The sequence below is a fragment of the Linepithema humile genome, chromosome 5 (genome assembly GCF_040581485.1).
Source record: "Linepithema humile isolate Giens D197 chromosome 5, Lhum_UNIL_v1.0, whole genome shotgun sequence".
In the NCBI taxonomy this organism is placed as follows: domain Eukaryota; kingdom Metazoa; phylum Arthropoda; class Insecta; order Hymenoptera; family Formicidae; genus Linepithema; species Linepithema humile.
The window spans coordinates 25,723,473-25,751,060 of NC_090132.1; the positions used below are offsets into that span (position 1 = coordinate 25,723,473).

At 42.3% G+C, this 27,588-nt stretch overlaps 1 protein-coding gene across 18 annotated transcripts in view; it reads left to right on the top strand.

The window, feature by feature from the left end:
* Window positions 1-27,588, top strand: part of tou (toutatis) — a 144,884-nt gene that overhangs the window by 24,271 nt on the left and 93,025 nt on the right. For 17 of the 18 annotated variants that reach the window (XM_067355133.1, XM_067355140.1, XM_067355141.1 and 14 more), the window contains exon 2: window positions 26,609-26,706. The gene's annotated coding sequence lies outside the window, so the exon portion shown is untranslated. Of the gene's footprint in view, window positions 1-8,101; window positions 8,122-26,608; window positions 26,707-27,588 lie in introns of those variants that run through there. The other variant, XM_067355136.1, reaches the window with a different exon arrangement.

A 27,588-nucleotide genomic window follows, 5' to 3' on the forward strand; every position in this document is an offset into this window, starting at 1 on the left:
AAAACACTGTCAGCATTAATTTAACAAATTTAAAATACTTAAACGATTAATATCTTGACTGATTAAATACCGATTTAATTTTATTGAAAAAGGCAAACGGAATAGGGTATTAATTTTATTTATATTTATTAACATATTTTTCTCTTTTCCGCATTTTTTCCTCGAGTTATTCAAACTTCGCTTAGTAAAAGTCTTAATGATATCGATATTTATCCCCGCGGTCATCAAATAATATCGGCACGCATATATTTGCCGCGCGAATGTAAACGGTTATTAGTTACAATATATCACATTTCGCTGTGCGAACAAATCGATCCGCGACGTAACGCAATGTTATCTGGCAACGCTTTCAGGTGCGCAACGTTATCATTGCGTATCATTTATTCTTGATTTCCTGCCGCCGCCCACGCGCTTACTACGTCAGTCGTCATATTTATTACATCGGCAGCGCATTAATTCGCGTTATAATGATATAAATGTCCCCCGAGTGGACTTGAAACGATGGAGTAGGAGGACGTATCGTTCGGTACCACGTCAATTCGGTATTCCCCATTAATGCGCGCCAGTCAGCACTGCTCATTCGTTATGTAAAATATAAACACAAAAAAATATTAGTGAAATAATTGAACGACTTAATCGAATATAAAACTGTTTATTTTTCATATAATTTGTAAGCCATTCTATAATTCGGAATATTTGATGATGTAAATTTGCTGAAACTTGTTATTTAAAAAAAAAAGGATTTTAAATTAGTTTTTGAATTAGAGTTTAAAATTAATTTTGATCATAAAACTGATCCTGATGCGCAAAATATTAACTAGCCGTTTGAATGTCTGAAAAATCCGGATAACAAAAAGTAGCTGTCAGATTAATTATTTATAATGTTTCTGGAGATTTTACAAACAAGCCTGTCATTCTTTAGAACTGTCTTTTGAATAAAGAATTAGTTAGCTACTGTAACAATTATTTTCATAGCTGACAATACTGCCGTTGACGTTGGAGCATCTATAAAAAGTGCATCGTAGAAACGCGATGTCCGGGTGAGATGCAGATAAACCGCTGGCATTGACGATTTACAGCACGGTATCGCGAATTTATTACGGACATCGTCGATTATGCAGTTACGCGTAAAATAGAAACGATGAAGAATCGGGTCAGCCGATATTGCTAGCTCGAGAGCGGCAAGTCCTACATGATTTGTTTTAGATATGCTACTCTTTTTTTACTGATTTCACGATCAATGTCGTTGTTACACAGTTACAGTTGTTATAATTACAGTTGTTATAATCCTTTCTACAAAGTGTTGATAATTTCTAACTTAGAAACGATCGAAAGTGATTAAGTTTTTAGCGATAATATATATTTATTTATTTCATTTTTAATTTTAATTTCAATTTTAACGACATTTTTGAATCGAGACTTGACGATATAAAACTATTTTATAAATTAAGAGCGATAGCAGTTGAATTTAGTTTCCTCATGAAAAGATTAAGCTAAAATTCGCGAGCAAATTCGTAATATAGAGTATCACGGTAGACACTGAACATCTTGTAGAGACAATCACGTACTCTCACGGCGTTGAAGAAAAGACGTGGCGAGACGCGAGATGCTGCGAGAAAGTCTAGAAAGGGGCAGAATGGGGAAAAGAGAGGCGGGCCACCGGAAGCGAGCGGCGTGCTCGTAAGAGCACGTACGCTCCGTTCTGTGCTCCGAATCGCGTTTATCGCGATATGAAAGATGAAACAAAACGATAAGACGATGCTGGGCTCGCTCGCTCGCTCGCTCGCTCGCTTATGTCGCGTATGAAATTGGAATGTATCGTCGTAATGGCGTCCGTGTCTCGCATTGAAACGCCGTGTGGCCGGAATCATACTAAAGTATGACCGTACTTATCACACATATGACGTGTATTACTGCTAGTTTTTGACTTGTAATGGATTTAGATTATATGTTGAAAAAAACGATAAATAATATTGTGATACAAATTTGATACAACACTTAATAATTTACCAAGTACTTGTTGTTAGTATTTTTTTTTTTACTAAAATGTGTATCGTGAGTGATTAAATATGTGCGTGCATATTACGCAGGTGCGTCGTGCGAATGGTGTGTAATAAGATTCGCATCGTTGCGTTCATCGTAACGCGACGTACATGCTCGCCGAGTTTCAGTAAAGATACGAATTTTTTTTTATCTACCGATTGCATGTTCAAGATCATTTCGTCACGCGAGAGTGAAAAAATAATTATCCGATTGCTCGATTATCAGATCGATAACAGTAGGGAAAATTAATTTAATTGTACAATATGACAGGAAATATGTGTAATTGTAGCGCGACAAATAATGAAGATATATGAAATCGGAATATTCTTGAATATTTCAATATTCAGAAATAACTAATGTAGCTATATTTATCTTTTCGCTGTTAAAATTTATTTCATTAATATCCAACTCGCTGTATTTTTAACTACAATCCAAATTTTATATTTTAATTTTATTCTGTTACTCCAATTTAATATTGAGCACCTACGCATCTGTCAAATTGTATCTCGAAATCCATTAATTGCATTACAATATATTTTTGTAATGATATTAGTATAAAATACTAAAAGTTAAAGTGAATTGTTGTATCCTATTTTATCTACTTCGACTACATGCGTATCGAAAGGCAGTTTTAAAATCCTTATACATAATTTGTGTGTCGCGCGTAGGCGGCTAACACCGTTAGAGTCCCTGTTCCTCGTGGTTACGCGATCGCGTCGGAGCCGGAGCGAGCGTTGAATTGCGATTTCCACGGCGAGACACATCGGCGACGGGAAAAAAAGTGACCGCTCGCTGCGCGCGCCTACTCTCTCACGAAGAGACGCGATTACGCTCTTTCCGCGGTTGGCACATCGTAAATCGGTCCGGGAAATGGCTGTCGATTATAAAAGTAGCGCCGTAAATCATCGTCGGCAACGGCGGCGGTAGTCGTCGATTTCTAAATAACCGTTAAATTGCAATCGCCGCCCGGGCGTTATTTGCCCGCACGATCGGCCGCAAAAATGTATGTAAACACCTCGCGACTCCGGCAGTTGTAACCGACCGTGAGATGGCTATTTCGCCGTCGAAGTAGCTTTAAAGTGACTCAAGTTTTTTATTGGACACTGGCGATCGGGTTGCGACCATTTGCGGGCATTCGTCACCACTCGCATCATCGCGTCATGTACGTCGTTACGATGCGAGAAAGCCGGTTACATCTTTGTTATTGATTGCTGCGGATGCACACGCATTTGGGCCGACGAGAAAACAAACACTTTGTTTACTATATCGTCAATGCGATGTTTCTTTCTTAAATTCGAAATCTATTACAGTTCTTTAATCTAGCATGACCTAGAGTTGAAAACAATTTCTTACATTTTTTCATGAAAAGTAAGAATTGATTTTTATTTATTTTAATAATTTACGTGTAGATTATCTCACTTATCACTTCATATTTTATTTATGGATAAATAATCAGCGGTTATTTTTTATTATTTGCCTGTTTATATTATTTATAACGCGTGATTGTTTAGATATTCTATGCCAGATCAACATTGTATAGATGTGAACGACATTTAAATACATTATTTACATTCACTGAAAACGATCGACTTGAGATTTAATTTTATGCATCTAATATCGCGCCAAAATCGCCTGTTCACGAATCTGCGCGACGCAATCGCGCGTCGGCGCGATGAATAAGGGGCCTCTTCCTGGATTTACTGCGGGGCGGATGATTGGTCGTTCTCGCTCCGCGAGGCGCGTTCCGCAAAAATTTGATCCCCGCGATATCGTAACCGAAGCGCGGCGGACGCGCGGCGATAGCCGCGCGAAGGTTCGCGATGACGCTGCGCGCGCGCGAATCGGCCGCACGCTATACAATATCGCACGTTGTAAATCAGCTCGAACAACGAACGCGCCGTCGGTAAATGTCCAGCCTGATGTAATTTATCTCTGTACGAAAACGATAATTAGTCCCGTCGCGACGCGCCGCACCAGTCGCGGCGTTTGTGTATCCGACACTTTTATATTACGGGAGCCGACCGCGTTTCACTTGGTTCGGTAGCGGACATCGGATCGATACATCGCCATCGCGCGCGCCTCTCGGGACGTCTGTCCTCGAGTGATTTGTGCGCAACGATTCATAAGGAGGAGGTCCGTGCGTCGCGCGAGATTTTCGATAGCGATCGCGTTAACAAGCCGAGCGATAAATCGGTAGTGCGAGCGAACGTATAATTTAAGAGCGCACGAACGAAATAGGAAATCGATTACTCTTCGTTATCGAAAGTAATAAGTATAATTAGTGGTGCTAAAGAGGAAAAAATATCTCGAGAAATCCGATACTTTCCGTTAAATATTCTATCTTCGGGTATCAATATTTAATTAACGTCGAATTAAATGAAAACTTCTTAAAAATACTTAGTACTGAAAACGATGTGCCAACGCTGTGCTATTATCGAGCTATCGAGCACTATCCGCGAATGATTAATAGACACAATAAGTGACGAGGGATATAAATGTGTGCTTACGCCGATAAATGACGATACTCTCCGGCCAGGCGAGAAAACGCGTAAATAGTCGAGCGCGTTTAATTTAATTTTGTGCGGCGAATGGACGGACGACCTTTCGTTCCGATAAAATTGCGCGCTTGTTTCCGCGACCCGGCTGCTGTGGAAATGTCGCAAGCAACGGCGACGCAGTTGCGTCTTTGTCGGATACACAACGCCGATGCACCGCGCTCGCTCGTTCATTACGACCAGCTTGTAATTTTTGATCCGCCGTCACAAGCGGACACGCGTAAGCGGACAAGGTGATGTAACTGGCGCGCACAGCACCGGCGGCAGTCGCTCGTTTCGATCTGAGAAAGAGAGAGAGGACGAATTGTTCGGTATTACAATAGTTATATATCCTTTTCTTACGTCAACTAAAGGTTTTTGAAAAGAAGAGAAAAGCGCGCGAAGAGATATAGAATTTAGTAAGCAAAATGTAAGAAATGCTGACAAATCGACAGCAAGTTTGATTCAATTTACTGTCAATCTACTAACATTGCTAACGTTTGGCTATCTGGGAAGAGATTCCAATTTTTAAACATTATATGATGAAAATAGCTATTCTCGGATTTATTTTCAAATTACATAATTATAGAGTTTGCATATATATATTTTTTATTACTTTTGAGACATTTATTTTTAATATTTATTGGTCTCTCGAGTAATTTGCAGAAATTTCAGATTTTATTTTATTTAATTAACCTCGCCGTGTTCTATACAAACCGTAATCGTATTTTTACTACATTGATATTTTAGCAATTATCAAATCATATAGACTTTTTCAGACGCAATCAATTTTCAACTGGTAATCGATATTACACGACATGCAATTCGAATATTTAAACAGAAATTAACCGCCACCTCTCTTGCTAGTCCGCCAGCCGTACGAGCTTATTTCGTCCGAAAAAAAGTCACGCAAAAAATACGTCGCGGTTGGAAATGCGCGTAATTACTCGAGTGGAACAAAATCTGGCGTAATTGCGCGCGCGGATTCGGAGGACGACCTCGCGTTCGCACTTACGCTTCGTCGCAGCCTGCAGATTCGTAACTTTCGGACCACCCTGGCTCGAATTCCGCGACTCGTTTCTTGCTCCTCTCCCGCCCTTCCCTTTGGGCTCTCTCCGACAGAGACACTTATCGCATTCGTGTCGGTATGACCTAAGTTAGGTATGCGTAGCGTGCTGACGAGGGAGAGAGAAAGAGAGAGAGACCGCAGCGTCGTCACCCGTTCCTTCTCCTCCTTCATCCCTTCCCCCTTCCTCCTTCGTCCTTTGCCAACCAACTTCTCTCTACATCGCGTGTACGCTCGTCGTTGCCGCCGCTTCTGCTCCCGCTGTGACTTTATACTCGACCACACGCATACATACGTATACACATACTTACACAACACGCATGTCGCACCGCGCTCGACCGCATTCGGGCCGAGCGTGTGCGCGTAAGCGTGAGCGCGCGGACTAATGGACACGCACGGATGCGCGATAGTAAACGCACACGCTCCGCGAGAGATAACCACCGAGTAGAAGCGCGCACGGTGTCGATGTGTGCGAATGCGCCCGAGGATACGGTTACGTACGCGCTGAACGAGTGCGGAGGCACAGAGACGCGATTTCGTTCTGAGGTTGATTCCAGAGATTAACATCATCCTTTCAATTTTTCCTTCTTCGTGCGTGGCGGTGTAGCGCAGTGCGCGATTTTACGATTTTTATCGATACAGCCAACGAATGTACGCGTTTATCGCTCTCCTCGCGGATACGTGATTATGTCACATCGTAATGTCGGGCATGCTTGATGGGAATTCATTTTACGGCGAATAATATTAAACCCGACAGGCGTTCTGTCTTAATATATCGTAACGTAATGAAGATAAAAACCGCGATTGTCAAACGCGAGTCGAGACTTCCATGCATTTTTCTTTTTTCCGTTCGAACGAAATAATATTTGACTATCTTGATAAGAGTTCTGAAAATTCGTCGTGACAAAGCGTATTCTGAAATAATTTCCTTGAAATAATAGGCACATTTTTGATAATGCAACGAGGAATAACTTCATTCCGAGAATAGTCATATTTATACATTGAAAACATTTATTATACACGATGTGTTTTCGCAATGTATTTTGTCAAGCAGCATTTGATCAAATCTTAAATCACGGTGTAAAAATTTAGAAATGTTAAAAAAACCATTTTTAAACCCATTTTTATATTACGCCATGTATGTCAGGACGTACTATATAGATAAAAAAGATTCTATATGCATTAAATCGTATTGTTTTATATAACTATTAAAATCGTTCAAGCCTGCACTAATTAAAATGCATTTATATAGGTATATCTCACATTTTCTATCTTTATATAATTTACGTATGTTATTATAAAGTTATGCAAGTTCATGCTTTGATTTGATACGTCATTCTTAATAAACGATTAGGCGATCCATTTCTAGAAATTTTATTTGAATAAAATATTGTGCCAGGTGATTCAAATATTGAATCTTATGAATTAAACGTCGTCGAAGTCACTGATTTAGCGCGAGTATTTGCTAGTCAATTAACGTAGATATAAAAATATCATTCACATATCGTTCCACGAGGAATATATTGGCTCGCTCTCCACACTTCTGTAGATTACTTTAGAAAGTTATCTCCAATCTTTACGCATCATCGCACGTGTGTGCGGTCGACTTCCACATCTCCACCGTTGATCTCGGAATCTCGATTTTCGAAAGGCATATCGAGAAATGGCGAAGAATCGTCCGGGGAGCCCTCGAGGGAAAAATAACTGTGTGGCGGGACGAGATCGACCTTCGGCAAGGTGATCGGAGATCGATGAAACTCCCGCGATGATAGCACGCGTGGGACAGAGATTAATGGAAATTCGTGAACTGCCTCGTTCCTTCCTCGCCGGATAGATATCATGGATGTTCTTCGTTCCGTTACCGATAATTTTCTAGAGGCGTTTCCAGGAGATACGCGCAGGACAATAATGCAATATTAAAAGCAGATACGAACGATCGATTCTTTAATAACGCGTGCGACGTGCTCGTGGAAAACAAAGCATCGCGAACATTAATATACTTGAATCAAAATAAAGTCTGTGATATTAAAATTTTCCTCGTGAAATCTCGTATTGAAATTTTGGGGACATTTACAAAAACGTTCAAATATCATCGAATGTTTCGAAAGAGCCGTTATCGACGATTATTCGCGATATCGCGGAGCGATGATGTATCCCGAGCTCCTAAAGAGAGACACTGCGAGCATCATGCATTGTCATCGCCACGTACAAGCGTATGCATTCGACCGTGTCTCATTTCTTGCGGCATCGTTCGTCGCAACGCGCGGCTAGCAACACGCCTACCGCGAGCGAGCGCAGTTCTTGTCGAAAGCCCGGGTATGTATCGTCGACTCGTCGTCACTTATCGCGCGTCGGTTTACAATTCACATCATCGCGAGAAACACGTCCGGCGGAGATATCGCGCGGTAAATCCCGAATATGCGCGTTTATCGAGCGACGTAACGACCAGCGGTAGAACCAGCTCTTCCGGCGCCTCAGGTAACTGGTGAAAGTGCGGTTTTGATAAATGTCGTGAAATGCATTTTCAAGGACTTTATAGAAGCCATTGAAAAAATAAGAAAGTATATAATGCATTAGATTTTGATAAATCTTGGAGAAATTTCATCGAAATATGATCGTTTCGATTATCAATTGAAAACTTGTAGACATAAAATACACGCGCGTGCACTTCAATGAGAATATTGAAGATGATTGCTTATATTTGATGACAGATTATTCTTTATTTACAAATGTTACAAAGTACAGATATATAACTGCACAATTGTCAATAATCTATCGCGTTTCTACTTTATTTTAATATTATTTTTACTTATTTAGGAAGTGTATGTACCTCATATTACAAATGAAATTCTATCATGACATAGGTATATTGAAGATGACGCACAGTCTAATAGAGACTTCATTTAAACGCTAGGTCAGGTCGTTGACCGAATTCTGCGCGAGAGCAATACAAAATCACGGCTGACATTTAAAAAATAGATGAAGCTTTACTGCCGCGTTATCGCGATTAATTTGGATGCAGCGATAACACTCAAGCTTCCCGTTGCATCATTAATGAACGTTGTAAGATGGAGAGAATGATCGGGAGGAAACTGAACATTTCGACACATCCTGTGAACTACCACGCTTCGCGTTACGAGATTGTAAAAATGTATGAAAATATTTCGGTGCGCGAGGGGTTAAAGAGTCACGACACGAACGATCGTTCTCATACTCGCGAGCCAGCACGATTATCGGAGAATTTCTACACGCGTGTATGCGTTCCGAACCGCATCGACGATAAATCCTCTTTTTTTTCTCTCTCTCCGTCGATGCATCTCGGGGGAAAAGGGTTGCATCGAGTCCCTTCTCCGGCTTCCTGGTGCTAATTTAATACTTTGTTGCCGAGCGGCACGAAATACGAGGTATTCCCTCCAAGTTTACCACGTATCTGCTCTTACCTGCGCGGGTTAACCCGAACGTCCAGGGTTAATTATACCGCCGCCGGAACGGGGTGGGGAAAGGGAGAGGAGGAGGAGGAGGAGGAAGAGAAGCAGGGAGAGAGAAGGGTAGAATATTTCATCCCATGCGGGAACCTTCGTTCCACGAGCCGCACCCATGGGAGCATATCAACGGCTCTCGGAACGCGCTCCTACTCGCTATGAACGTTCCTTTAAACTCCTCGCTTTGGCGAAGGGCGACGTGATTCACGAGCGCCGGCGATGATTCACGGTCCCGCGACTTCGTGACGTTTCCTCGTTCGACGCGTAGAAACATTCGATGCGGGAAAAAACATGGTCGCGCTCGCATCGATCGCCCTCCGAAATCTCGCCGAATAATAAACTTTTTCAACGCGGCATTCCTCGCGCGCGCGCGCGCGGTATTTCTTATCGTCGGTGGCGTTTGGCAAGCACTGCAGATTTTCTTCCTTTCCACCGTGAAGAACGGTTTTCACGAAGAATTGTTTATTTTGACGAAAGCAAAGCTTAATTATGTTGGTAAATTAATTAATAACATTAGGAAGGTAAATATTTATTCTGTGAATTTGCCGGCAGTAATTTCATTTGCCATTCAATTGTTTCGTTGAACGAAACGGGTTGAAAAACAGCACTTTAACGGCTTGAAATTATTTTCCCTTCGAAAGTGCGGCGAGATCGTTTAAGGACTTTAAGGCTTAGCGGTTACAAGAGCCAAAGTGGTCCGCTTGAGTTTCAAATGAGTACTCTCGCTTCATTACTCGACGTGGTTTATTCTTTTTTTGACTTTCTATATTTCGCGATTTTTCGCCTTCCATTTTTTGACGGTGCAAAAAGTTCTTTGTGAAATGCCGCAATAAAAGGACCGCTGCAATATGGATATATGCGTTCATATTGTAGCTGTATAGTTCTTTTAACATGATATAGGGTGTCCCAGGACCGCTAGATATTCTTTCAGCTGCATAGTTAACGATGAATAAGCCGGACATTTGTACTCTTGAATTTCGCGCAATAATTAACAAATGTCATAATTGTGCGGCTTTGTGCAATCTGTTTATCTGATTGCAGAATTGTAATCCTCTGAAATGAATAGATTCGTATCCGCAATCACATGCTAGCGTTACTACTATTTTTTCCTCTGTGACGAAGGGCTAATCTGATAGTATCTCCGCCACATTTCTTTTCTCACGATCGATATATACGCGCGGCGTAGACGTTTTCCACGTTCTACGCGTAAAATCTCGCTATTTTACTCGCACCGTTGCGTAGCTATTACTTCCACTTTTCTCGAACAAGCGTATCCTATTTTTATCGCGATAGAGGCGCGTTGTATATCGAGGACGAGAGACACGCGCAGCGACTTCGTTTTATCGATGCTTCGACGGAGGCGCGAGCCACTTAGTTCGCAGTAAGTTTGCACGATTTTACATAGAGGCGACGATAAAATCGTCGGGACATACCCCAGGTATTGATGTATAATTCATTTTGACGATGGCGCGGAAAGTTCGCGGGAAAGCGTTCGCTCAGTCGTCTCGACGTTGTATACGAACTGCATTTTTTCGCGTCTACGTGCCGCCAAAGATAAGTTGCAGCCACTGACTTATTGATTAGCTTTTATTGCCTAAGCCGTAATTTCAGTTGTAATAAAGGGAAAGATCGATTATGTAGCAATAGCTAAACCGAAATTGATTTTATAATAGTACTGATAACAGTTAATATCTTTACGGTAAACAAGAAAACAAATATTTTAGGTAGAAATTTATTTGTAACTAATTTAAAAGAATTTTTTATTGCGTACGTGTTCCATAGTTTTTATCAAACTGAAAATGAAAAGAACATTTTACTTTTATTGGGATAATTTTATAAATGAAGTGACGGAATAAAGAGAAGAATATTATGGAGAGATATTCCACTTCTTTATAGATTACGATCATAATCACGGAGAAAGGGGTGATTTAATTAACCACGAATTAACGTTAGTGCTACTTATTTTAATTGCAAATTTTAACTTCCGCAGACACATTGGCGACCGATTCCGCCTGAAGAATTTATATTAATTAATAGCCGCGGCGGCGATTAATCGCTGATTATTCCAATAAGTGAAATCCGATAGCTACTAAAATGGACACTGTTCGTCGTTCGCTCGCGCTGTTACGTGTATGATATAGACAGATAATACAGACGCATGTGAGACCGAATAATCGATGGGCGCAAAAATTTTTAACTCCACGTTTAATATCGAGCCGGAAGTCGCTTTCAGGAATCTGTCGTTTTCCATTGTTGATATATCCATACGTTATTGGAGCTTCAAATTTATACTTGTTACGTTACATTATGTTATTATTACAAATTGTACGGAATTGAAATTTATATTGCGTAGTAAGCATGACAACTCGAAAAATTTTTCCAAATTCCATCTATTTTGTATCCAAATGCTACTCTCGTGATAGACAGGTGCACGAATGTCCCGTTTTTCCCGTATAACAGCATATTTACAAGCGTGCGTATCTATATATTAAATTATACACCCGCGCGCGTATAATTTCAGCACTTTTAATTTTATCTTCTCGCCTATTGCTTTAATTCCGCCTGGAAATTCATTGCTCTACAATGTAACTCGGGGGTAATAACGCGTAATTCGATATTAAGACATAATTTCTCGCTATAATAATTTATGGGTATAAATATTAATGAGTCTAGAAGCCGCGATTCGACGATAACGCCGGAGTAAGGTACACGCGAAAAAAAGGAGCGAGATGAGGGAAAGCTTTATGTAAACCCGATTGTCGATTTAACAGGGGGGTCCGCGCACCTGCGAGAAACCTGTCCGGCTTGAGATCCTGATTGGTACGTAGGTAGGCCCAATTATATGCAAGGAAAAATCTTCTCGGTAAAAGCATACGGCGTTTTCGCACCGACTCTCACGGTTGCCATCACGTTATTATATTTATCATAATTATAGCGCACTGCGTTAATTTGGTAAACGCTACGAACGTTGCGAACGAGCGTATTTATTATCGTAGAAATTATGCGAGAGCGGAAATAAAAAAAAATATATATTATAGCTAATTAAGCATACAAATTTTCCGGAGATTTTTCGACGTTTTTTTCTCTCGGTCGCACAAATGCGTTTTAATGCGCGCAGAGTGCGCATATTAAATTACATCGCGTTATAAAAGAAACATTAATAAAACAACACCGTTCCAAAGGATCCAATAACGGCGTAACGTATAACACAATGCCCATTATGTATATATACTTTCTCTGTTAGAAAAATTTGCTTGAGACCCCTGAAGTTTTCCAAAGCGCGCCTCGAACTCGCTCGCACAATGAACCAACAATCAGCCCGCTTCTACGCGTCACGAACGCTTCCCGCCTTTCAGCTGGACATTTTTACCGGCAACCACACCCGTCCTCGTTGCAACGCGACATACCGCGCGACAACGGCATTCCGCAGTCACGCGCGCCTATAGTCGCGGTAGCGTGTCATAATTTAATGGTAATTTTTCGAGTCGGTTAATTGGTTGAAACAAAAGTTAATGGAATCTTGATACAAAGTCCGGGACTACGACGCCGCTGTGCAGGCGAGCAGCGGCAACGAAATTACATTAAATAAGCGGGGCGGAGCGGCGCGAGGCGCGCGGCGGCGGGACGCTAACGTGCGCGCGCGGCCGGCTCCCAGTAATTTCGCTCGAAACTGGCGAGAGTTCCTGGCTGCCGTATCTCGTTCGGGAGCCATTTTCGCGTTGCTTCGTTTCGTCGTCTCTTTGGCATCGCCTTTGGCGTCCCTCGCTCGCCCCTTCCCACCCGCCGCCCCCCTCGGCCCGATTCCCCTCTCATCCCCCGCGTCGACCGCGCGAGCCCGTCCTTTGTCCGTCTTTCTCGCCGGCGAACTGCAGGTGTCTGCGGATCTCTATCTATCTTTCTCGCTGCCTCTCTTTTCTTCCTCGCTCTCGTAGTCCCGCTTTTGCGCGCGCTCCCGCTGAGAGCGGCACGACGAGAATGACGCGCGGGGCCGACGGGGGGGGAGGAGGGGGGGAAGGTGAGGAAGAAGGCGGGCGGTGACGAGGGGCGGAAGGCGCTCCGGGCAAAAACGTAAGCGCGCTCGGTGACGACGACGACGACGACGACGACGATGGTAAGGAACGGTGTCGTTGCTCGTGGACCCGAGAACGCCGATACGCGAGTCGACTTGCTCGCTCTCGCCGCGCGGCCCTTCTCCGCTCGTCATTTCGCGCGAAGTCGTTTGCGAGGGACGATCAAACGCGTCGAGCGTTCATAGCTCGCGAGAAATCGCGCCCCGCTGTTCCTGTGTTCGTGAGCGTTGCGCCGCAAAAAAACGTAAACTCGTCTGTAATGCGAGGAGGAAAAATGTCGCGCCATTGTCACATTTGACATACGCGTCGAGTTAAGAGAGCACACGAGAGAAATATTTTGTACTTTTAAATCAGCCTGAGGGATGTGAAGGGGAAACCTATCATTTGCGTGGGGTGCGAACGCTTTGTATTATATCATTCTGCTTTTAAGAGCAATTTATTCAAAAGTATATATATGGCTTCTTCGAAGACAAATGTCATGTGATGCGCGCTTTGTTGTGTTCCAGTGTTAAGTAGAGAGAAGAATTCTTTAGGCAAACGATTTCGCAGAAATGGACATGCGTCATCATCGTCGTACTATTGAACTATATTTATTGAACTTTATTGAACTATCTATTCAGTAACGCTTTCGTGTCCGTAAAAATACGGAGACAACGGGTGGAAGCACGTGGCTACTACTAGGTTTATTATTTATCGCGGCGATTATTAGCACGAAATACGACGTTACTACATAGGGGTTAAGCTCGACACGCTGACCTCTCGCGTGCTATAATAGTGCGCTTGCATCTGCCAACCATGTGCGTAGGTTTGAACCCATGTATACGGTGGCCGTCTTTTATTCGTCGATGATTGTCGCTCAAGGTGTATTTGGTCATTCCCGATCGATTTATTATCGCAGTGCAAAATTTAATTAATTAATTTGACAGAAACACATTTTATATGGCAGTGGAAATTTATCAATTTTCTGCTTTCGAGCTTCTATTATTTCCCGAAAAATATTATGTTATAACGGAACTTTAATATTAATTATACAAAGTAGCGCGATTATCGGTTACACAAATGTTTTATAATTGCTGAAAATTTAACTAGTACAAACAATAATTCAGTGGTTAATTGATTATTTATTTTCAAGTGGTGTTTAATTATGATTAAAACAAAAATGCGGTATGATTTATACGACACATTTTTGAGTTTTATTCGTGCGATTTAACATTTGCGAGGAAAATAAATATTGTCATCATCGTATTTTTAACATTGGTTGTAACAGCAAATTACGACATGAATATTTTATGATCGTGGAAAGTTTAACTGACACGCTCGATATTTTATAATACATTCGCTATACAACAGTCAGTATTAACACGAGTACGGCCGCGACATAACAATTAGTATAGAAACGGCAATGCGTTTCGAAACGGGTCGCAAAGTACACGCATTTTCGATTGCGGCACGAAAAACACGAATTCACGGTAATCGGTAAATAAGTGAAACATGTCAACTGCACATGTTAACGCGTTGAATAAATAATAGAACAATTCAGCTCGGATAGTCATGAAATACCGTAGCTATCGAAATTGTCAGAGCACCACCGCAATACGTAAATATATTAGCGAATAAAACGTAAAATGCTACGAATTTAAAAAAGAATTATACGCAATATGCATACCGGCGATTTTTCGACATGCGCGACAGAACTGGCACGCCATAAACTTCGCGTAAACTACAAAAGCCATCGCAAATACGCCTATTAAATTACAGTCAGATTGGGTGTTTTTTAAAACTACGATCAAACATTATCAAATTAAGATTATAAAAAAATTCACTGCGAATTAATCGGGAAAAGTTTTGTTCTCAGTATTTTACTTTTTTACTATTTATAATTTTATAATTATAAATGTGTTTTGACATTACTAATTTATTTTCTTTAAATCGGCTTGCCACGCTTCGCATAATTCTTTTCTGCGTCTTTTGTGACGCGCTGTTTATTCACACATGCACACTGTAATCGACTAGCGGGCCTCCTTCGTGAATCAAATTATGACTCGTGGAAAACCTGGCAGATAATTGGATCGTATGTGTGCGCGTGTCGTCGTTCGCCGCGCGACTATTTTAAAACACAGGCGATTAATACCTCGGGATCGTAATAATCTGCACAATCTCTTTTTCCTCCGGTACATCTAATTGCCTCGTCGCATCCCATAACGGATCCAGTTTAACGCCCGATGGAGTTCCGTTTCCTCCTCCCGCAAGACGTGATTAATAGCGTATTGTGATAGCGCGCGATACTCTTTCAGCTCCCCATCGAAATCGCGCCGCGATATCGACTTTTGTCCGGCATAGCGTACGCGATAAACGATACGCTTGAAGCTGCCCGGTGGATATTTACGTGCGAAATTACAAATACATGATGCAATGGGAAAGCTAAAGCTAAATCCACTTTCGCAAAAGTATAATATTAATTTACATCTCTCTCTCTCTCTCTCTCTCTCTCTCTCTCTCTCTCTCTCTCTCTCTCTCTCTCTCTCTCTCTCTCTCTCTCTCTCTCTCTCTCTCTCTCTCTCTCTCTCTCTCTTTCTCTCTCTCTCTCTCTCTCCCTTTCTCTCCCTCTTCCTCTTCCTCTCCCTCTCTCTCTCTTTATTTTGCAATGCAAGTTGTATATATTACCGTATTTTTCAGTCGTGTACTTTACATGTATTTTCATGCGAGACACGAATCATAAAATATAATGTTTATAAAGCACGTCTGATCCAACCTAAGAGTTTGTAAAGCGGAAATAACGATTTCCGCGCGATTTTCAGACCGTATTTTTTTCACCTTACACATTCAATTAACATATTTACTTTTCCAACGTATCAGCGTCTATTAAAAATAATGCGTCGAATAAACGGTCTGCAGAATCAGAATGCGTGAAACAGAACGAAATAATTGTTGATATCAAAGTCTTTCGCGTGTAGTTTACTCTGCAACTGCCTGCAAAGCAGAGTTTATTTCCCAGGTGTTGTCTTTGTAACGTGTGATCGATATCCTGACACATTCCGCCATTATGCAGCCACCGAGCGTCGATTGGATACGCCGTACATAATTTGCGACCTGAAACCTCGTCCACAATTCAGTTATGCGTTGCGTTTGTACGTGTAACGGGTGTCCCGATGACAACTTGTCATCGTTGCGTATTCGCGGAGTGCCATTCAGTTATTTACGACGCTGCGCGTCATTCAAATGACGGAAGTCGAGGTTAACCGTAAAGAAGGAGAACGGCTTTTGCCGAGAAAGCTTTATCCATAACGGCATGTTGCTTTAACGCGAAAGACAATGCCTCGTACGATACCCGGATGAGTTTAATAGAGCCGTGTATAAACATGTGAGAAGATAACTATGGTAATAACATACGTATTAGATATCTCGGGAAATCAATACGAAACATTGTTTCATCAGCATTTTTACTCGTAATCTGAGAAATTGCCGCTATTATTTTTATGAAACACTATTCATCTTTTAATTCGTTAATTTTTAATTTTATAACAAATTACGCGACACGAACGTGACGTGAATGAACAAATGAATATTAATCAGTTTATCGTGCATAGTTTTTCTATTTCTATATTTCAACATCAGAGATATTTAGCGTAATTGTAGTTTAGATGGTGGAATGACTAATGGCGCACGGATAAAAGATATTTCGCGAGTTAGTGTGACAGCTGTTTTAACCGACGATTCGTTTCTCAGCGATATTTGCCACCTGCAGCAGGCCTCGTTCACAATGTCGCTGAACTCGTACGCGCGTAACGGTTTTACATTCGACCTAAGTTTGCTTTTGCATTTATCATCTGACTCAGCGACTATCAGTACTTTGTTGCCGAGAACAAGGTTACTGATACAAAGACCGCGGAAACTTTATCATGCTACGAGTTAGATTATCTCTATTTGCCGCACAGATACTGCGGATCGAATGCGTGCACACGATGTGAAGACACATTTTGACATATTAGTGATTTATTATAGAAACACACGGCGTTAGATAAGTTTCGAAACATCAATCTTTTATCAGAGAAGTTGATATAATTTTTCACATCAACCATCTTAATAATTAAATCTAAAATTAGAGAATCAAGAAAGAGATTTATTTAAAAATAACACTGGAAATTCTCAGCAGTTTATAAACTTTCACGAAATGAGCTAGCTATACACACGCATTAAGAGATCTTAATTAATGTTGCAAGAGTTTTTTGCTCATTAAATAATCGACGCGGTAACACGTGTCGCGATGTACCTCGGTACATCCTGGTGGCAAGTCGTTGAAACGTGCAATCTGCAACGGCTCGTTCGATTATTTATGGCCACGCAGTCTTCGCCGTCACGTAGCTGGCGAATGGTGGAAGGTGAAGGGTTACTGCGAGAACGGAGTCACATACGGCATTTCGACGGTGTCGTTTTCTTTACGGTTGACCGAGCATTAATTTACAACCGCTGTTATACAATCTTCGAAATATCACGCATATAATATAAAGATACGCGATACACACACACACACACACACATACGCTCTTATCGAGATGCATTTTACCGAGATCCGTATTTTTGAATCCTTCAAAATTGTCGGGTTAAACGGCTCTCATCATCCATCGTATCTGCGGCGTCGAACGTGCACGCGTCTAACGGGTGTCCCGGTAGCAACCCGGCGCGACCGGCGCACCCACCTCCTCCCTACCGCGGTAGGTCATTCGGTTATTTATGGCCCCGTGCTCGCTGCAGAGCAGGGCGCAGAGGAGGGCTCGCTTGCTTGCGGCGAAGAAAGAGGGTGGCGTTTTCAGGGAGGTGGCGGACGACCGACTCTTTCGCTCGTACGTACGACCTGCGGGCGAGAGGGCGAGCGAAATAGCGAGGAGGGAGAGGGAGAGTGAGCGCGAGAGACGGAGATAGGGAAGGAAAGTGACAGACTAACGGCGGAGGGAACCGACGAAGCTTGTACGGCGCGTGTAGCGAAGTCTATAAAGGACTGCTTTATTGATCTCACAGTTCGAGCGCGCTAGGATACCGATATAGTCGCCGAGTAATACTGTAACAGTCGTCGGGTCTTTAGATAAAAAGGGGGAAGGGCTCGCTTGCTCGCTCTTTGTCTTTCTCTCTTTCTCGCAGCGTATTAACACTCGAACTTCCTCGCGCCGTGCAATTCCGTGCTGTATCTAGATCGCTTTTAACTGTCAAACGGATGAACGTTGCCGCGGGGTTAATAGTCAACTGTAGAAGAGTCCTCACTCGCGTTACCAGCAATTATAAAACAGTAAAAATGATATTTCATCCTTTTTTTTCATAATTTTATTTACTTAATGCTCTATTTACTTTTATAATGCACTTTACAATTATGTTTATTTATTTATATTTACACAGTTAATCGTACGTTATCTTTCGTCTATATGAAGGATCTGTATAAAGAATTAATATTCTCACAAATATGCTTTAAACGCTTTATTTCTCCTACTTGCCACATATACGTAACTCGTCACTTAAAAGGATTAAATCATGCGGTGACAAACAACGCATCCTCTCTCTCTCGCGCGCTCTCTCTCTCTCTCTCTCTCTCTCTCTCTCTCTCTCTCTTTCTCTCCCCGTTTCATTTCATCTATCTCTCCGGTTATCTTCTCGGCAATAAAGCACAGTGGTGGGCCATATTTCCATTTCGAGCGTTATTCAACGACTGCCGAATTTTGTCTAGGTCCACAATGGCGTTACCCGTGCGTTTGAACTTTCACGATTATATTCACGCTGCGAGCCTACGCAGGATACGCACTTTGTAACACGGCGAGTGTTTGCTTTCGGGTCAGTAAGCGAGAGCGCAGTCAGAATGCCGGGTGGGTAGCAGTCTTCTCGTAACCAATAAGAGACCCGGGTTTCACAGCACGATGTCGAAGGGAGACGGATGGCAAGAGAAGGACGGGACCTTTGATCGAGCGGCCGATAAAACGCCTCGAATAAACCGCCCCGCGAATTCTGTTTCAAGACGAGAGAGCTCGACTCGCCATGTCAATGCGAGCATTACGCGAGATTATTCGTGAGTCACGGCGAGATAGTGGAACGAGCTGCGGAGAGAAACGTGCTCTAATATTCGCGATTAGCTTTGAAATGATATCAGAAGTTGCAAAATTTTTTCTTTCAATAATTATACGCGCTAATGTGTTAATTAAATTATTGAAACCTGCGTATATGATGTGTTTGCGCTTTCGAAGCGCAACATTTTTATAGAAAATGGGAGAGAGAAAAAATATTATTTTGTAAATTTTATATTAGTAGTATTTTCTGAATAACATATAAAATTCTCGTGAATTTTTTTATATAATTGTTAAATAGTTGTAAAGTATAAAATAGTTAACAAAATTTAGTTAGAAAAATAAAGTATCGACAAAGGTTCCAATATAATTTTTAATATAAATACTTAATTATACAAAGTTATAATAATATAACTGCTATATATAATTGTAACACACTTATATAATTTTAATTAAGTGTTTGCAATATGACAGAAAAGGGTCCTTTGAGCAACAAAGTGTATAGAGTAGAGTAGATAGAGCGATTCTTCTCTCAGAGCGACAAAGTTGATGTTCAAGTGACTCGGAACAAGCCAGGGCCGCGGAATTCCAGTAATTTTTGCTTGATTACTCGAGATCCGCCATTAGAGGCGCGCGACGATGCGGCAAAAGGCGCGTTCGCAGTTAAGGTCGATCTTAACTACGTCGTGGGACGGTGCATGGTCGAGTGTCGTCGCGTTGGTGCACGTAATCTCCGCGATCGGACTTTCCAGAAACCAAGGAGGTGACTTCCAATCTCTAGATATCGCATTATACATCCGTGTAGCCAAGAGCGAAAAACAATCCTAACGAATAGCGAACGCCAGATAAGTTTGTGGAAATCCCGTATTAAAGATAGCGCAGAGTATTCACTAAATATTCTAAATGTATTAAACATTCATTTTTTACACTCACGATAATATATTTTGTAGGTAGTAAAAAAAAGGTAATTTTTAAAATAATATTTCTTAGTTTATATATAGAAAAAAAATTGTAATTTTATTTTCACTTTCACTACAGTCGTTTTATTTGAAAACATTATTTAATTACTTTTATTTTGTGTCTATGAAGTTAACAGAGTTATGAGTAGTGAAACTGCACTTGACCATCGAGGTGTTCGTAGCGCATTTTGTTGCACATTTCCTGAAGCACCGGTTATTTGTAGCATGTATCAACTCTAAACTGTCGATATCTCCCTACTGATAGTACGGATTCCGATGATATCTTGTGACTGTGAGCTACTTAAAATAGAAATATTCAATCGGCAAACGTGACGTATAATCGACGTATTGCAGTGCTTCATTGCGTATCGATTGATATTTTTTCCTGCTTTCCGGCGCAGGTACATACAAGATAACCCATCTACGTTCTGGGTCAACGATCCTATCGACAGACGTTGCGATTGACTTCATCGCGATGTTAAGTGTTGTTTAAATAGAAAATTACGCGGCGCAATATCTAGATTCGAAAAAACAAACATAAATGCTCACTTTATAACATTGTTATAAGTAACGCGCAATAAAATTATACTCGTTGCACACACAGGATATAATTATCAAATGCAATATTGATTATTCGTAGAGGAATCAGAATCGGAAAATACGCAGAGTTAAATGATGCCTCATTGAGGAAGTTTCGTTGCTAATAAATTTTGCAAGTTTAGTTACCTTACGTATTCATTGTTTTACATATTCATATAAACGATCGTTTATGGGCGGAGTAAGTTCGCGGCGTTGCATCGGATCGAACGATTAAAATGCCCCGGTGATATCGTTGTCATTCGCGTTGTCACAAAGCTTGGTAGTGCGATAATAGAGAGTGACCGTCCGCTTGTTCATTTCGTGTCATGGTCAAAGCCTGCGAGGGTCAAAGACATCAGGCTCGTCAGGTCTGTCGAGTGCGACAAGCCGGTCTCACGCACCGAGCGACATGTGTTCTTCGAAATTGAACAATTCGGAGTTTCCGCAAAAAAAAACCGTTAAACCGTTTTCAACAAAATTTCCCAAGCATCCGGTACGCCCGATTCTGTAAAGAACGTTTGCAATTATATGATGATAACAAGTGACAGTACATAGTAGAAAGAGCAAATATGATTCACGCTATCGAGTGTGTTAGATATCGTTTTAATATCCGATAATTGTGCACTTGTCTTTTCAAAGTAACAGAATGTATAAAATGAGATTACTATTTTTCAGATAATATGTATCTTAAGATTTCTTTTGTTTTGCTCATCATAATCGCAGTCTAGTTTCATATTGAATGGTTATCACTTACATTTTTTTTTATTTCGATATATGCACAAACAAAAGATTTCACGATGCATCACAACAGTGAAATTAACAAATTGTGTCTTACGGAGTCTTACGTTGATATTATTTCAAAGAATTTTTTTAATTAAAAAGAGTGAGAAAAGTAACTTTGCGTCGCCGAATAAAAAGCAGATTTCTCTTCGGAACAAACTTCGCCACCGTAAACATGGCACGATAAGAATAAATTACGCAATATTTCGCATTCTGAGATTGTGAAGTTTACCGGGTTACGAATTCTTTATTGCCGCTATTATCATAACGCTTGTCTTCGATGTCAGTGGAGCAAATCGATACTCACGAGCGTAAGAGAAACGTAAGCTCCGCACGGGCGAATGTATTATATATTTCCAGTGAAATCGCGATACCGGATATTGAAAAACTTAGTTCGCGTAACTTTAGTCTTTAATTGGGACCGTCGTATTTTCACTTTCATTTCGTATCGACGTTTTCAGTGCGATATTGCTTTTATCTCGGCGACTATTATATTATTAGTTTAGATGCTAAAGCAAGCAATCTGATTCCAATCTGATAAAACAATCCAGAACTGAAAGTTGTGACGGGAATTATAGGGCGCTGTGTATATAATGAACACGAGCTTAGATAACTCTGGCAACGCCAATTAAATATCAATTAAATTGGACGATGCCAATTATAGATTAATTGTTAAACTAATAGATGCAAAAATAACAATAAAAAATTATTTCTGTATTTATTTATTATTCGTAGACTAAAAAAATGTTTTTAAATAAATGTTTTTTTTAATTATTCGTAGGGTTGCAAAATGTATATGTATCTCGTGCAATTGAATAAATTGAATAGATGACAATTGGTTTCACGTGAAACGTACGTACGTACATACATGCATGCATACAAGTATACACAGCAAACAAACGCGTGCGCTTTATGCCGAGCTGTTACGGTAAAGGAAAATAAAAATTTTTTCATCATCGCACGCGTCGTGAGATACATCGCGGGCTCAATCGAGTTAATGAAAAGTTTCTAAGCCACGTGAATGATCCGGCTTGTGTTAAGTGAATGAAGAGCTCTAACTCGCATGAATGAATAGACGGCGTGAATGAAAAATTTTCAATTTTAATTACGAGCCAGTCGACGTTATTTGGCAAAGTATATATTGACAGCTCGCACCACCGGAATATCTGTTTATCCAACTTCCATCTATCTTGCGTTAGCATTTCTTCATCGTAAATATCATGTATTAATATGCTACCGCGGTGATTTGGAATCGATGCCTGCGTTTGTACGCACGCATACAAAACTCTGAATCGTATCAGTAGGTATGTGCATGTAAAAGCGACCATTATTATGAGTAAATAACGATCTGACCGATGTGTACACATGTGAAGCGTGTGCGAGCGATATGTAACTGCTCTCTATCGATCGTATATAACCATATTCATTCATAAGGTACGCTAGTAGCAGGCAACAGCGGCAGAAACGAAATGTCTCGTGGGTAATGCGAATTCCTAACATTATTTATCATTGTCCAGTTTTCATATTTTCCTAGTAATTTATGTCGCTTAACGCACGCCTTCCTCGCATAAATAATAGTAATCGATATTCGCATAAGCAGACGGCACGCCGATAATGCACAAAATACGCATGGAAATGCCGAGTGTTATTCGCGAATCATCATTGTAGTTTGTTAAATTTTGAGAAAAGGGAGATGCAAACTCTAATAGAGATGCAGATTTGGAAATGTTTTTCTTCGGCGCGCGTTCTGTTTGCATTAAATCAGTGATCCGTTTAAGAACCGAAGCGTCGTTTTCCGTAAAACTCTCGGGCTGCACGTCGCATCGGTTGTCGCATTGCGAGACAAGTTCTTTGCATTCTTCGTCGCTTCGTCGACTCCCGACTGCCAAGCAGCGGGATCTGCACTCGCGCTAATTATCCAAGTCCTCCATTAAAGCTCCGGCAGAACTTACTTCGGCGACGCATCGGGGCTCCCAGGCCGCCTGTCCTTCCGGTGCAACAACCCGGAATGCCTCCCAGCGCAGCAGAACTCGTCTTCAAACGACGTCCGCGTCTCGAGCGCGTCGCTACGTTACGAGCGCCGCGTCCCCGCGTCCTCCCCGTTCCTCACCCCTTCGCCTACCCCCGCGCCCACCCTCTATCCTCCGATATACCAATTCCGCCCAGTGCTTCGCGATGGAACGTGAACTCGCCTCTCCACCTCCTTCTGCTTCACCTCCCCGTGCCCGGCCTGTCTCGCGCATAGCGATCCAACGGAGAGAGGACCGGCTAGCGGTGCCACGGCGGAAGAAAGAGCGAGAGAAGCGTGCCGCGGAGAAGCGCACCGAGAGCGAGAGCGAGAACGGGAGAACCGGTGCGAGAAAGCAGATACGGAGCGCGCGGGACGGAGACGGATTGATACGCGGTACGCGGCGGAGAAAGGTGGATAGAAGCGAGAGCGAGAGGGGGCGAGAGGGAAACAGCCGGAGGGACGCAGAACGTGAACCGATGCGGCTGTCGCGAGAGAACGAGGCGTGGGGAAGGGGGCGGCGAGGAGAGAGGGAAGCGGAGAGGACCCGCTCTCCGAGTGTCAGGAACGAAGCGAGGGACGGAGAAGAAGCGACTGCGGCATAGAAACGACGGAGAAAGAACCGGGCGAATCGAGATAACGAGTGCAACGGAGAGGACGGGCCCGCGATAGGGAGAGAGAAGGAGAGAGATGAAGGGAGGGAAAGAGAGGGATAGCGATACGCAGAACGAGGGACGTGGGCAGATAGAACCCGAAGAGTGGTAGCGCGTGCTCACAAACTCAAACCAAGCGCCTCGTCGTCATTGCTGCCTCCTCCGCTACTCTCTGCCGCCACCATCCCCCGCCGCCTTCGTCCGTCCGCCTTCCCGCGCCCTCCGTCCACCCTTTCGCCCTTCGCTACGTCGCCCTCTGTGGTGTCCGCCTAACCAACCCCATCCCTGCCCCTCGCCGTTCGTCCCTGCCGTTGCCTGCCTCTAGCACCGCGCGCTACCCCCTGCTGCCACCCTCCCCCCCGCCTGTCCACCCACTCGGTCCGCGAAACCGCTCGTTGCCGTACCCACCGAGTCACCCTCCCCCGCGTACCAACTCCCCCATTACCCGGCCGCCTCCAATCCTCTCCCGCCAACCTCCCCTTGCCTGCCTGCCTGCCGGCCGACTCCTCTTCGCTTTGCGCGACTCCGCGCTCTCGGTCTCTTCTCTCTTCCGACTGCCGTCCCCGTTACGGCCCCTCCCCCTACCCCCCTTCGCCGCCTCGCGACGCCCGGCGTCACCCCCTTCGGGCAACCAGCACACCCGAAAGCCGTGCGCTGTGTGGAACACGACAGGCAGCTCCGCGATTATCTTTTGTCCGATCGTATGTCGCGCGTGTATGCGTGCGGGTGGACGAGAAAGGGGCGAGAGGGAGACGGAGAAAGCATGTGTGAGAGAGGCGCGATTTATACAATGGAACGGAATAGAGAATAGAAATTGTTCCTCGATGTTTTCGAAACATTTTACACGAAAGAAATAATCAAGACAGTTTTTTGCGCTTTTCCATTTCATATAATTACATAATTATACAATATTTTATTTCATGTTATTTTACGTTGTATTGTTGGAAAGAGAGGAAGGGGTGAAGAAATTGGAGACGATGATTCGAAAGATCCGAAAAGACCGTTTCTTCACATCTGGAGAGAGAATAAGACGAAAGTTTGAGATTTATTGATAAGTTACAGAATTGAACTATTGATCGACGATAATAATTAATCTGCACTTTCCGTGATTTCTTTCTTACGTCATCCCTCTTGATCGCCATACGTTCGACAATTACGGACATCCGTGTTGGCGTCGTTCTTCTCGGCGATACTTTGTGACGCGTATATCGGACTGAGATTTGGAATTTTACGTGTCTCCGTGGGACGGGCAGTAGCAGCCGATACGATGCGATATTGAGAGCGGTTTCCAGAGAGACGAAAGCGCGCGTAGATCTCCGCCGATATTCAGAGGAAAAAGGGACTGTGTGTGCGCGCGGTCGCTTTGTGTCCGTCTATGCCGCACTCCGGAGAACGCCCTTCGGCTAGGGCGAGGTTTCCGCTTTGCAACGCCAGTAATTCCAAATTGATCGATCTACTCCTTATATTTTGCGGGAAATTTTATTAAATGGTACTCGAGCGGACACTGATCGAGATACGAAAGTTATGATTCGATTGAAATACTAAATAGCTGTGCGATTCACTAGACGATACTCGTATTGACACGTGAATTACTCTGTTGCGTAAATCACATATATTTCGATAAAATATTATTTTAACCGTATTTTATTATTCTGACGAAAGTCAAATAGTAGACTGGCAGATTAAATAATAAACTCTGTTTATTATAACTTTAGGAAAGTGATATTTTCACAAAAATTCACGGAGATATTACGTAAAGGAAAATAAACGTTTTCTTCTTTTTAATAAAAATTTTAATTTCAGTTTCATAAATATCCACTTAATCATTTGCATAATATGTAGTGCACGTTGAGAATGATTTACATGCTCGCATGTGTACTACGACGAAATATTTGTAACCTTTAACCACTGGTGTGAAACAAACTAACATAAATACTCGCATGGCGTTTTCAACGCGCAAAAGCGGTTGCGTCTCATTTTACCAAATCATTATACGAATGTATAAAATGTAATTTGGGTAAATCTAAAAATGTGGAACATGAGCGAATCGAATGTTTTTATGTTGTCGTGAGAGGAAAAACGAGAATAAAACTGAATATACGACACATCAAACTGCGATATCCTTTTTAAACTTTATATCAGCAGTTAATTGTCGAATGGAACATTTTACGTCCGACAGCTGATCTATGCGAATGTCGCAAGCACTCAATCCTTTCTTGCGGAAAATCTTGCGCGATAGTATGACACATTTTCCGACGACGCAATACGTTCGTGTTATCCGCATGATTACGCTTCGCATGATGCGTACCATCATTACCGCGGCGATAACTACACCGCAACGATTATGCGCCGTATCTTCCACTTACCTTGGTTTCTTCTTTCCGTTGCAGGTGAAGCCGAGGAGTAACGATTCACACGAGGATCAGCGCCACCATCGATCTTGCTGCACCATTGGATATGTCGCGATGGAGCTCGAGATAGAAACCAGGTAAGTGGAAAAGTAATTTGTACACTGTAATTTATTTACATAACCGCAAAAATGATTTGTCAAAGTGCGAGGCTGCAAATTGAAACGAGCTAACACGATTTAGCGTTGCACCGCGCGATTGCCTTCGGTGTGTTTCCGATACCCGTGATGGCGAAAAATAGATTGAAATGCGATTTTTTTTTCAACGCATGAAACGATGTGAATGACATCTGGAGTGCGATTACTGCCGTGTTATTCGTAAATGTCACGATGTCGCGCGGAAATATGAGGAACAGAAATATGATTCGTATAAATAATGAGTTTTTAAGCGACGCGAGTGACGAATAAAACTTTAGTTACCATCGCGCGCATCCGATGCATCGTCAGATTGCGTCCCTTTATACTCGCTATTTTTCTGCGCTAGCAGAGTTTGACCATTATAAAATCTTCGTGGCGATTTTTTCGTGCGGTGGCTGCGTGGAGCTGCGGAACCGGCGGGCTTTTTATTATCCTCGTTCTTCTTTGCGTTTTATCCTGCGCGTGGCAGACCGGATTCCGGAATTTTGTGGATTTTCGGGGGTGGGGGCTACGGCGGACACGTTATCGGTAGTGGCTTTCGAGCCGACGGTGTATTCAATCGAATGGGAACTATATAGTTACCATAGCGCTGTTTTATTCCGCCGATCTGCATGACGAGGGAAATTCGCGAGTAACGAAAATTGATAGTGTCTTTAGTGTGCTTAATATTCGTACACGACGATAGTCGTCCGTTTTATTTATTGTACATTACATTTCTGTAAACTTCAAAATGATATTTTAATTTGATTCAGTTCAAAACAAGTTTGAGACAAATTGTCGGCTGCGTGAAAGGAAAATTAAAACTGAATAATTTACAATGACAAT